Below are 9,469 nucleotides of genomic sequence, written 5' to 3' on the forward strand. Positions count from 1 at the left end.
AAAAGGGCAAGAATTGGAAAAAATGAAATTAAAAAACAATAAAATTACAGTACCGAGAGCGGAGTCGAACGGCCGACCTTCCATACGCAACACGTGCCTCTAATCCACTGCGCCATAGCGGCAATGCCAAACCGTCGTTCTGAATGAATACTTATAACCAGTCTTAATGTGGCTGCTACCTGCCGGTGAGCGGCGCTGTCATCGCTGGCTGTACCGGCTGCATTTGGCGAACACGCCACCGGGGCGGTGCTTTTGCCTCGAGGGGAACGCTGGGAGCTACGGACGCTGGGAGGACGACGAAGTGGTTTTGTAACGAAGACGACGCTGAGGAGCGCGCTTGTGTGCTGTGCGTCTACCCTTAGCCGTCGGTCCTTTGCGTAGCAGATTACCTCTGCTGTTTCTAGCCACCACGTAACATTATTTATGCAGTTTGATTTGTCATGGCATGACCCGCTCAGCAACCTATAGAGAGATCTTAGTTGCAACCTGGTCACAACCACGCCAGAAATGCCGGTTAGAGGAGATAGAATGAGCATTAAGTGTCATGAAACAAATGTGCAGGATCAAAACATTGCCAGTGCGCTTGAAAATCCCATTTCGTATAAAGCTTCCTCCTGCTATGATGTCCCTTGAAGTGCATGCTGTAAATCCACCCGGTCTGTGCGATGTCTGTGACACAGCAAGTGGCTCGGAAACGGCACACTACTCATCTTAAGGAGAAAATGAAACATTCTGCTTGCTTAATAGGCTCTTTTAGTTGACCCTCTTGAGCTTTTCGCAAGCCCTGTAAAAACGTTGTGCCCAAATTTCTTGGAGCAGGAAGACCAGAACCAGAACCATTCCCGTGCATTGCTTGATCCCTGCGAAGTGTGGCTAGCCTCCAGTCTTGATGTGACATCACACTTCAATAATCTTAACACGGATTGTCATTATTTAATGGTTATATGGTTTAGAAAAGCGTGCCACTTTTTTTCATCTAGCTAGTTAAGCAGAAGCGCTGGCAGCGATATTGTCTTCTTATGACCTGTACAATACAGCCCACATGCACCAAACTGCAATTCCTTCTTTGAAGGCCGTCGAAAGCATTGAATCGAACCTTAAAAGGCTCTGAAGGCCTGTTAGGCTGTACAGTCAGTACTAATGATATGAAACTGCAGCAAACCCTTTGAAGCCCTGTGTCGCGAATTCGCGGCATACCGCTGGCACTCCTTGTACCGATTTCCACACCAAACAAGCATATGAGCTTTCATGTTAATGTATTCTTGGCAACTAACACTCCCTAACCTTATTGTTTGGTGCCCCTCTGAGGAGGCCTGTAAAAGAAGGTTGGGATATGGGACTTCCGGCTAGCGTTCAACAACTCCGCGTCTCTTGTTTTGTTAGAAGCCTTGCCGGTAGCATAGGAAGAAATTTGTTGGATAAAGACTTGTTTCCAACTAATGGTTGCCTTTGCCGAAAACAAACGCTTGAAACTCTTCTTTTGTTAAATAATTAACGCGTTCATGTTGGACGTTCGAGCCGCTATGTATCTGCCTCACAAATGGATTCGAAACCCATTCGGCTGGAAAACTGCCGCCTTTCTCTTGACTCATAGCATCTAACACAAGCTGTCGGAGACCAGTAAGCTAAAAGACGTTGTCAGAAAATATCGTGACAACTGCTACAGGATACAAATCATTTATCTAAAAGGGAGGGGAGGGAGGAGTTCGCTGACCAAAGCACGCCTTCTTGCATGGACAAGACCTTTTCAGGAGTGTGGTCCTCCCCGCCATTCTTGCTCTTTCCACCTCGTATGGAGAAGCCTATTGATGCTCGTCAAGAATGCCCGCAATCGCTCAGACGAAGATGTGAACTAAGACTGCTCTTCTTCTGCTCAGTGCTTAAGTTTATGCTTCAAGGATCATTTTCCTTGTCTACCGTGAGCTCCTCCGCTAGTTACTGCCACAGTGATGACTCAGACTCCTCGTGCGTTCTTAAGGACGGGATCACTCACAATAATAGCAGGACTGACCACAGAGAAAAAAAGGACAAAAGCCATCTACTGTCTGAGTCTGTTCTGTCTGGTGAAATGATGAAAAACAACGTGTAAAATAGACAGAAAGAGACTCTCCCCAAAATACAACATTGCCGAGAATTCTATTTTGTTCGTCCAGTTGGCATTCTCTTTTTGCCGGTTCTCTCAGTGCGCAAAACGCAGAAGTGATTTATCACATCCGTTTAGCTTTGTGAAATGGTGCATAGGTCAAACGGGCTCACACCTTGATGACAGGCTCCTTTACCTTAGCAGGATCATCAAAAACCTGCGCAAAAGAATCTACTGAAAAGAAATCTTGCTTTTCATTGTAGCAAAGGCAACGGATACCCTGGTGTAATAAACAACGATTATATGTATGAACAATGACCAGATCCTATTGCAGAATGTGGAAGCAAATGCCACAAAAGAGAAAAGGGACGGATGCGTAAGAGCGCGTTCTACAATTTATATCGCTCCTTCACAGAGAAGTTATTTTTTTCAAGTGACGAGAATCACAACCTAACCATAGGTGCTAGTCAGTGGTCCGTTCTAGATCACACAGAAGACCCGGTTCGCATGACCGGTGAGCGTGGCATCTGTTTCGAATTCAATCAATTCTTGCCTAAACAAGGATTCTCAATACAGGAAAGCTGCGGACAGGTATGACCAGCGCTCGCAGTTGACCCTCTAATGCAATGCAAGGGCTCTTCGTTGTGACACAACGAGAAAAAGCGCGTAGTGCTTAGAAGTTTTAACCTAGTGTTTCGAACATGTGTGATAATAGAGGAAGTGAGCTTTGAGAATCCACTTTGATGTCACATTTTTCCCTCCCGTAGAGTCGAAAAAGTACTGTCGCGAGCGCGCTTTCATCCGATCACCTGATGAGAAATGCTTGGAATTTTTGGAGTATTTGGATGCGTAGGATGCATGTTCCTTAACTCATTCTTTACCAAGGAAAAACGGGCAATTTTGGGACAGCGCCTATAAACATTTCTTGATTGGTTAATTTATCATTCCAAACTGCAATTGTGTATCTAATTGAATTCTCTTTTCACTGATGCAAAGAACAAAACAATCCATGTTTCTTACGACAGAAAAAACATTTGATTGACAAAATTTGAGGCTCGCACAAAAAGTCACAAAAAAAACTTTTTTCACTCGGAAAATAGGAGAATAAAAACATACCCTACACTTCTCTGGGTTTCTATAACAAATGAGTACTCCAAATTACACAACCCGTAGTGCTAAACTTTTCGTCAAGCAAAAGAATAAACAAAAAACGGCACAGTTTTAACGTATAGTTATGCCGAAAAAACGTGCGACAGCATGTGCTTGGCCCGTTTCGCTCATGACTTTGCTTTGAAGGGCCTCGGGTTTAGCCTCGGAAGGGCCTCGTGTTCACCTGTGATCGAGGTTAAGCTCATCTGGTCTGTTTGCGCCGCAGATAGAAGTTGATGAAGAGGAGCACGTGCAGTGGACATCGCGAGAGTGCGGCAGCTTAACACGAGGCGTGATCGGCAGCGGCGATGGCATAGTTCTCTCATGCAACGGCCAGCGAAGCTGATCTGTTCGCGCCACCACGGGTTCGAATCCCAATCACAGCGATCGTTATTTTATTTATTAACTTATTTATGCTACGCCCTCGGCACAAACCTACAAACATCTCAATACCTTGCTCGGAGCTTATCTATCGGAATATTGCTTTCGCGCTATTAAGTTGCTGGCGCGCAGCGCTTTGGACCACTCCCCAGTGCAACGCCAAGCTGGATCCCAAGCCGTCTTGCATGTATTTGGAGGGCAGAATCATCGAAGGCCAGTAAATTCTGTCGCGATGCTACCTTTGCCGCCACGTCAAGCAAGAGAACACCATACTTTATTTACCTTTACCTGCCTTACCTGCAAGATCTTGGGAGTCATAATTAGCGCGACAGTACTGCTTAAAATTAAGCTAACATTTATCAGGATCTTATAGAAGATCCACTTTTTTTAAAGCGATAATTGCTTGAAAACTATAAAAACAGAATGAAACTGTTTCTTATCAATTTTGTGATGCTATATATCAACGCTTCCACTCAACACAGCAATATTTCGAGTGGATAAGCACGACGTCCGACACTCGCCGCGGTAAAGGGTACAATTTCCGAAAGCACATGCTCGATGAATAAAACGCAAGGATCACAAGTAAAGCAGAACGGGGAAATTAACGAGGCGCACGCTAGAAAGACGCGCAACTTGAAATTCGTGAAAAAAAAAGGCGCATGGAGCATGCTACACCTTTCACCTTTCAGCTGACGGTGTCTTTCGAATTTAAAGGAATGGAAGTAAGAACATAGGAGAAATATTCTTAGTGCTCTCGCCACGCACTTATATTTTAATAGCAACCATCGCATAACAGTTTAACCGTCGCATAAACAAAGCGGCGCCAACACGACTACGGCTTCGAAAACTGGAATAAAAGGCCAAGGTTTGCACGACAGAAATGTCTCAAGTCTACGCAACTGCGTTTGCCTCCTGTAATACTCAACGGAGATGGTTTACGAGCATCAGTAGTAAGCAAGGAGCAGACATCCCGGTTGCCTATATGTTAAGCTAGGTGTAGGGGAGCTTACTACTGGGCCTGAAAAAAAAAATATAATAATTGTCCCCTACCTTCGAGGCGTCCCGGTCGCCGCTGCCGCACTCCTCCACCCTTGGCGCCGATTAGAGCCAGACGCCGAAGCGAGGTTTTGCGGCGCTTCCAGAGTCACTGAACAGACAGCAACGACAATGGTGTGAAGGCGTTAATAGACAGTTCAAAATGTCAAGTTCGCGAATGAAAAGAAACAAAAAAACGCGCCATTCTTTCCACGGGCTTCCGCAGCGCCGGATGGCAGATGCGCAAAAGCGCGGCAGTTTCTACGGCCGCCTCAGAGGGGAAAAAAAATAGAAACAGCTGCGTCACTGGCGCCGCGGCAGTGCATTCCTGGGCGCGTGAAAAAGACTCAACGACCAAGCTAGCAAAAACAGCCCGATAAACAATCGCACTGTGCCGCTGCGCCCGCTACGTCAGGCACAGACGCGAAACGGCCTAACGGAGCCTCACAGTCGAGCCAGCACAAAGCGGACATGCGTCTGTTCCTGCGGTTTGGTTTTTAAACCTTTTCTTTTGTCACCGTACTGCGCCATCAGCGCTCTTACCCTTTCCGCATGCGCTTCGGCGGCGCATGTGGACAGCCTTCCGCAACGACGTGCGCTGACGGTTTCCGTTAGCGCTGTGACGCAACGTTATCGCTAAGAACGAAGCCTTCAAACTCGCTGTATCAAAGTGCTGAAGGCTGAGAGCTGGGACGCCGTGCCATTCTTCCTGCACGTTTAACCTAGATGATGGCTGCTGAGTTCGAGTCGGTTCCTCTGGACATCTCAAACCACGCTGCGCACTATTTCTTGACGACGACGATGGCGGTGCGGCTTGTTGACGAAAATTTTATAGAGCGCCCAATAACGTCGAACAACTATGCCAAAGCCTGAGAATTACACGGAGATTATTGCACACATTTCCTGCTAAAGATGTTGGGTTCTTGTGGAAGAAGACAATGAATAATTTCCTAAATACTGCTGTTAGAAGCACTTAAGCCACTAGATGAAGGTATCGTGTAGAGGTGACGCCATTCAGTACAGAAGGGAGGCAGGAAGACTTGCGTCAAACCCAGAAACTGCTTATTTCGGCGAACTGATGCCCTCAGAAGAACTGAGTTGGGTGACCGGAATATCAGTAAGTACGTTGTGCAGTTTTCCACGATCACCACCACTGGCGCGCTTCTCAAGCATGTCATCCCATAACAGCCCCGCATTAGGCCGGGGGAAATCTTGCACCTATTTCAAAATCGGTAGGGGTTGGTTTATGGTTTATGGGATTTAACGTCCCAAGGCGACTCAGGCTATGAGAGACACCGTAGTGGAGGGCTCCGGAAATTTCGACCACGTGGGGTTCTTTAACGTGCACTGCGATCGCACAGTACACGGGCGTCTAGAATTTCCCCGCCAGAGAAATTCAACCGCCGCTTCCGGGATCGAACCCGCGTCTTTCGGGCCAGCAGCCGAGCGCCATAACCACTGAGCCACCGCGGTGGCGGGGTTTCAAGGCAGTGAAGAAAAAAAATGATTTTAAGCGAGTAGAAATAAGAAAGCGAAGTTTATCCCGTTAGTGGCTAAAACCAAGAGAATAGTAAAATTTCACGAGTCATGGCTAGGTGGAGTGAGCCACCACACGATTTAAAGGGTTCAGCTTTATCCATCCATCGAACACTACAGCCCTTCCTTATGAAATAAGACTACGGCGCTTTCGCCTAGCTATTTCCTGCGAACGCCGTTTAGTATGCTGTCGCTGCAGCCGGCTTCTTTCATGAGCATTATCTGAGCTGCGCTTGCACATCCCAAAGGTAACTCGAACAGTTCGTGTCAAAATGACTATAGTCCATGCGAGAGCATGAGAATGAGGGCGAGCGCAAAGTTATGACGTTCTTTTGCCGTACACCGCAGGGCACCAGAACAGGCTGTGGGCTAGGCTACGAATGCGTAGCCCTAAGTCATAGTTATGCAGCACATGAGCATACAATGTGTACACTCACGTATACCTCATCTTCCAAGTCCTGTATTGTTGGCTCCTCCCAGTCTATCAGCACCCTATACAGCAGGGGCAGGATTGCATGCGCTTTTGAACGCGTTGCTGTGTCTTTGTCGCATTTACCTGCGTGACACACTCATTCTTCATGTAATCGTGTTCCACCTTCCTCATTGCACCTTTGTATCTAATTTTCTACTTTTTCTTTTTTTTGCGCCCTGAGGTATGATAGGTTATATATGCATAGTTATATATATGCATAGTTATATATATAGTTATATATGCATAGAACATTCTCTTACTAACAAATTATTTCGGTTGATGAAAATACCACATACAGCAAACTTTGTGAAGCTAGTGGTGGGTTCTCTTTGTCTCAGTTAGAAATCAATACTTCAGCCTATGCTGATGGAGTCGCCTTCACTTGCTTTGACAAAAAGAGCATACTTTGGGGCTTAATATTTCACTCAATAGTTTTCAAGATATCGGGTGTGACCCTTTATTTAAATAAATCCAAATATTTTTGGGTGAGTATTTGGGGCATGGGGCCAAGCAATTTATTTATTTATTTACTTAAGAACCCTAAAGGCCCAGCAGGGAATCACATAGGGGGGGGGGGAGAGGGGGGACATGAAAGCAAAACAGTCATAACTACAAACATAAGATATGGTGTTGTCAGGAAAATCCAGAGTAACGAATAAGATGGCAAGTAAGTAATTTTGGTGGCGTAAGCTGGGACTTCGGCGCCCTTCGGTACCTAGGGGTTCCTCTACACGAAGTTCGCAACTTTGCATGGAGTCCACTTGGATTCACAAATCTTGTCTGTGAGGCTACAAACAAAAGGTTTCAATAGTTCGGGAACTGCAAGTGTTTGCTAGGGCATAAACCTGTATCTTGTTGCTTGGAAAGCCTGAACCCACATCCTGAAAGTTCTGCATTGTGCGAGGAAGTAGGTGCTGTCAATGCACAGAATATTTGCATCCTTCATGCGGCGTTCTCAATGGGAACCCATGTGTCTTGACACTATAATTCCTCCTCTAGAGACTGGTGGAGTAGGCCCCGGTGAATTATTCTTGCATCAACTTGTTTCGCGTTCTTAGCTTTCAAATCTGTAAACCAGTCCGTTTTAGCAGATGTCCTTAGTAGGCCTCCTTATTGCTCAGTTGCCTTACGTATTCCCACCGCCAGAACAGGTTCGTTTTGCAGTGCAATGAAGAAAAAAAAACTTCAGCAGATATCTTAGTAATTAGAGATGTCAACGTCGCACCTAAGAGGCGTTTGTTCTTATCTTACTTCTGCCAACACTTCTCCAGTGTATCTTATTTTCGTGAGTTTTATGCGGTGCAGAAGGGTGGGCGCACGGACGGTATATCTGGAGGCTGATGTACGAGATTTTTTCGTGTGTATTACCACCCCCGACGAAGATGCATAAAATCAAGAAGGCGCACTGTTAGATGTGTGACATTGCCTCTGGTAATACGATGCTTTCAATGTATTTTATGCTAAGCAAACAGGTTGGTTAAACCGAAAAAACTTGGGGGACGCTTCAGCTTAGCCTTCAAGGTTAGAACGTGGGGCTCTTTTTTTGCAAATTACCTCACTTCTAATCAGCATACTATAATTAGTCATGTGCACGTAATACATGTCTGTAGGGCGCTTCCCGAAGCCAAGGACCACAACGCATTCACTAGGTACACCTTTTTGCAGCTTGATGCAACGAGCATACGTGGCCTATGGGTGTGTCCGACTCGGAATCTAATGGTCTGGGGTCGATTCCCACCAAAAGCCAATTTTCGTTTCGGCTTAATTTTGCTAATTCTTTCCTTCCATGAGGAGTTTTCGCTCACGGCAAATGGCGTCGACGACTACGCCGGGTTTTCTGCCAGCTGGCGTTAAAACAAGCCAGATCACAAATACGTAGAATTTAGTGTCGACCACAGTTCGCAGAGTTCAGTTGTGGCCATGCTGGTACATGAAACCAAAGTTTCATTTTTGTAGTGCCTGCTCAATACTAAATTTAAAGGGCGTTACTCTTTCCATAGAGGGGTCGTCCGAAAACAACAATAAACAAGCAACACTAATACTAAAACCTTCGTCCAGTTAGAGAACCCTCCCCATGGATCAATTATAGCATCGTGTGCATCGTTCTCTGTCCGCCGTGTTGTTCAGCTGCGACGTAACGTTGAAACAAGCTTGATTTCATTCTAAAACAAAAACGTTTCCGTTTTTCATCATATGTCAACTGCTTTTCGGAACGCATGTTAGGGACCTTAAAAACTGGGGGCATGACGCAGCTTGGAGGCGCGGGGAACACAGGTTGATAGCCGCGGCGAACACTGGCATTGGTAGTTCCTGCATGAACAGTCGCGGACGTAATAAAAATGGCTGGCGGTTAAGCACGAAATAATGTGTGAAAGTACGGTTTTTTGCAGGCTGATACCACCCCCGCGTAACTCAAAGCGCGATTGAGGCGTCCTCTGACCCAGGGGAGCCAATTCTGCGCCTTTCCTTTCCTCAGAATGAATGAGTCGGAACGTTGCGCTGATTTTTGTAGAAGAAAAGGCGCATAACTGTTCGCGCCGCAGATGGAAGGTGATGATGACGACACTCTGCAATGCACAGTGCGATAGTGGTTGCATTTCAACCTGCACCTTTTTATTTCCTCGATTTTCATTCCAATCTCCTCAAAATTTCCCGAATTCGTCAGCCGTTTTCAAAATTCCTCATTTATTTTATTTTCGAACCGCTTGTGATAAGCCCGGATCAACTTTTGCTCTGTTTGGATCAGCACCGAACTCTGGCCATCCGCAACCGCAGGTGTGTGCAATCGCTTCAAGGGCAACCACAACACGAAG

At 46.1% G+C, this 9,469-nt stretch overlaps 1 protein-coding gene across 2 annotated transcripts in view; it reads right to left on the minus strand.

Annotated features, from left to right (window-relative positions):
- Positions 1-4,756, minus strand: part of LOC149361185 (monocarboxylate transporter 13-like) — a 133,221-nt gene extending 128,465 nt beyond the window's left edge. For both annotated transcript variants that reach the window (XM_089572620.1, XM_089572618.1), the window contains exon 1: positions 4,664-4,756. The gene's annotated coding sequence lies outside the window, so the exon portion shown is untranslated. The remainder of the gene's footprint in view (positions 1-4,663) is intronic.
- Positions 4,757-9,469: the final 4,713 nt, after the last annotated feature.

The sequence above is a fragment of the Amblyomma mixtum genome, chromosome 2, assembly GCF_055824585.1.
Source record: "Amblyomma mixtum isolate Tamu chromosome 2, ASM5582458v1, whole genome shotgun sequence".
In the NCBI taxonomy this organism is placed as follows: Eukaryota; Metazoa; Arthropoda; class Arachnida; order Ixodida; family Ixodidae; genus Amblyomma; species Amblyomma mixtum.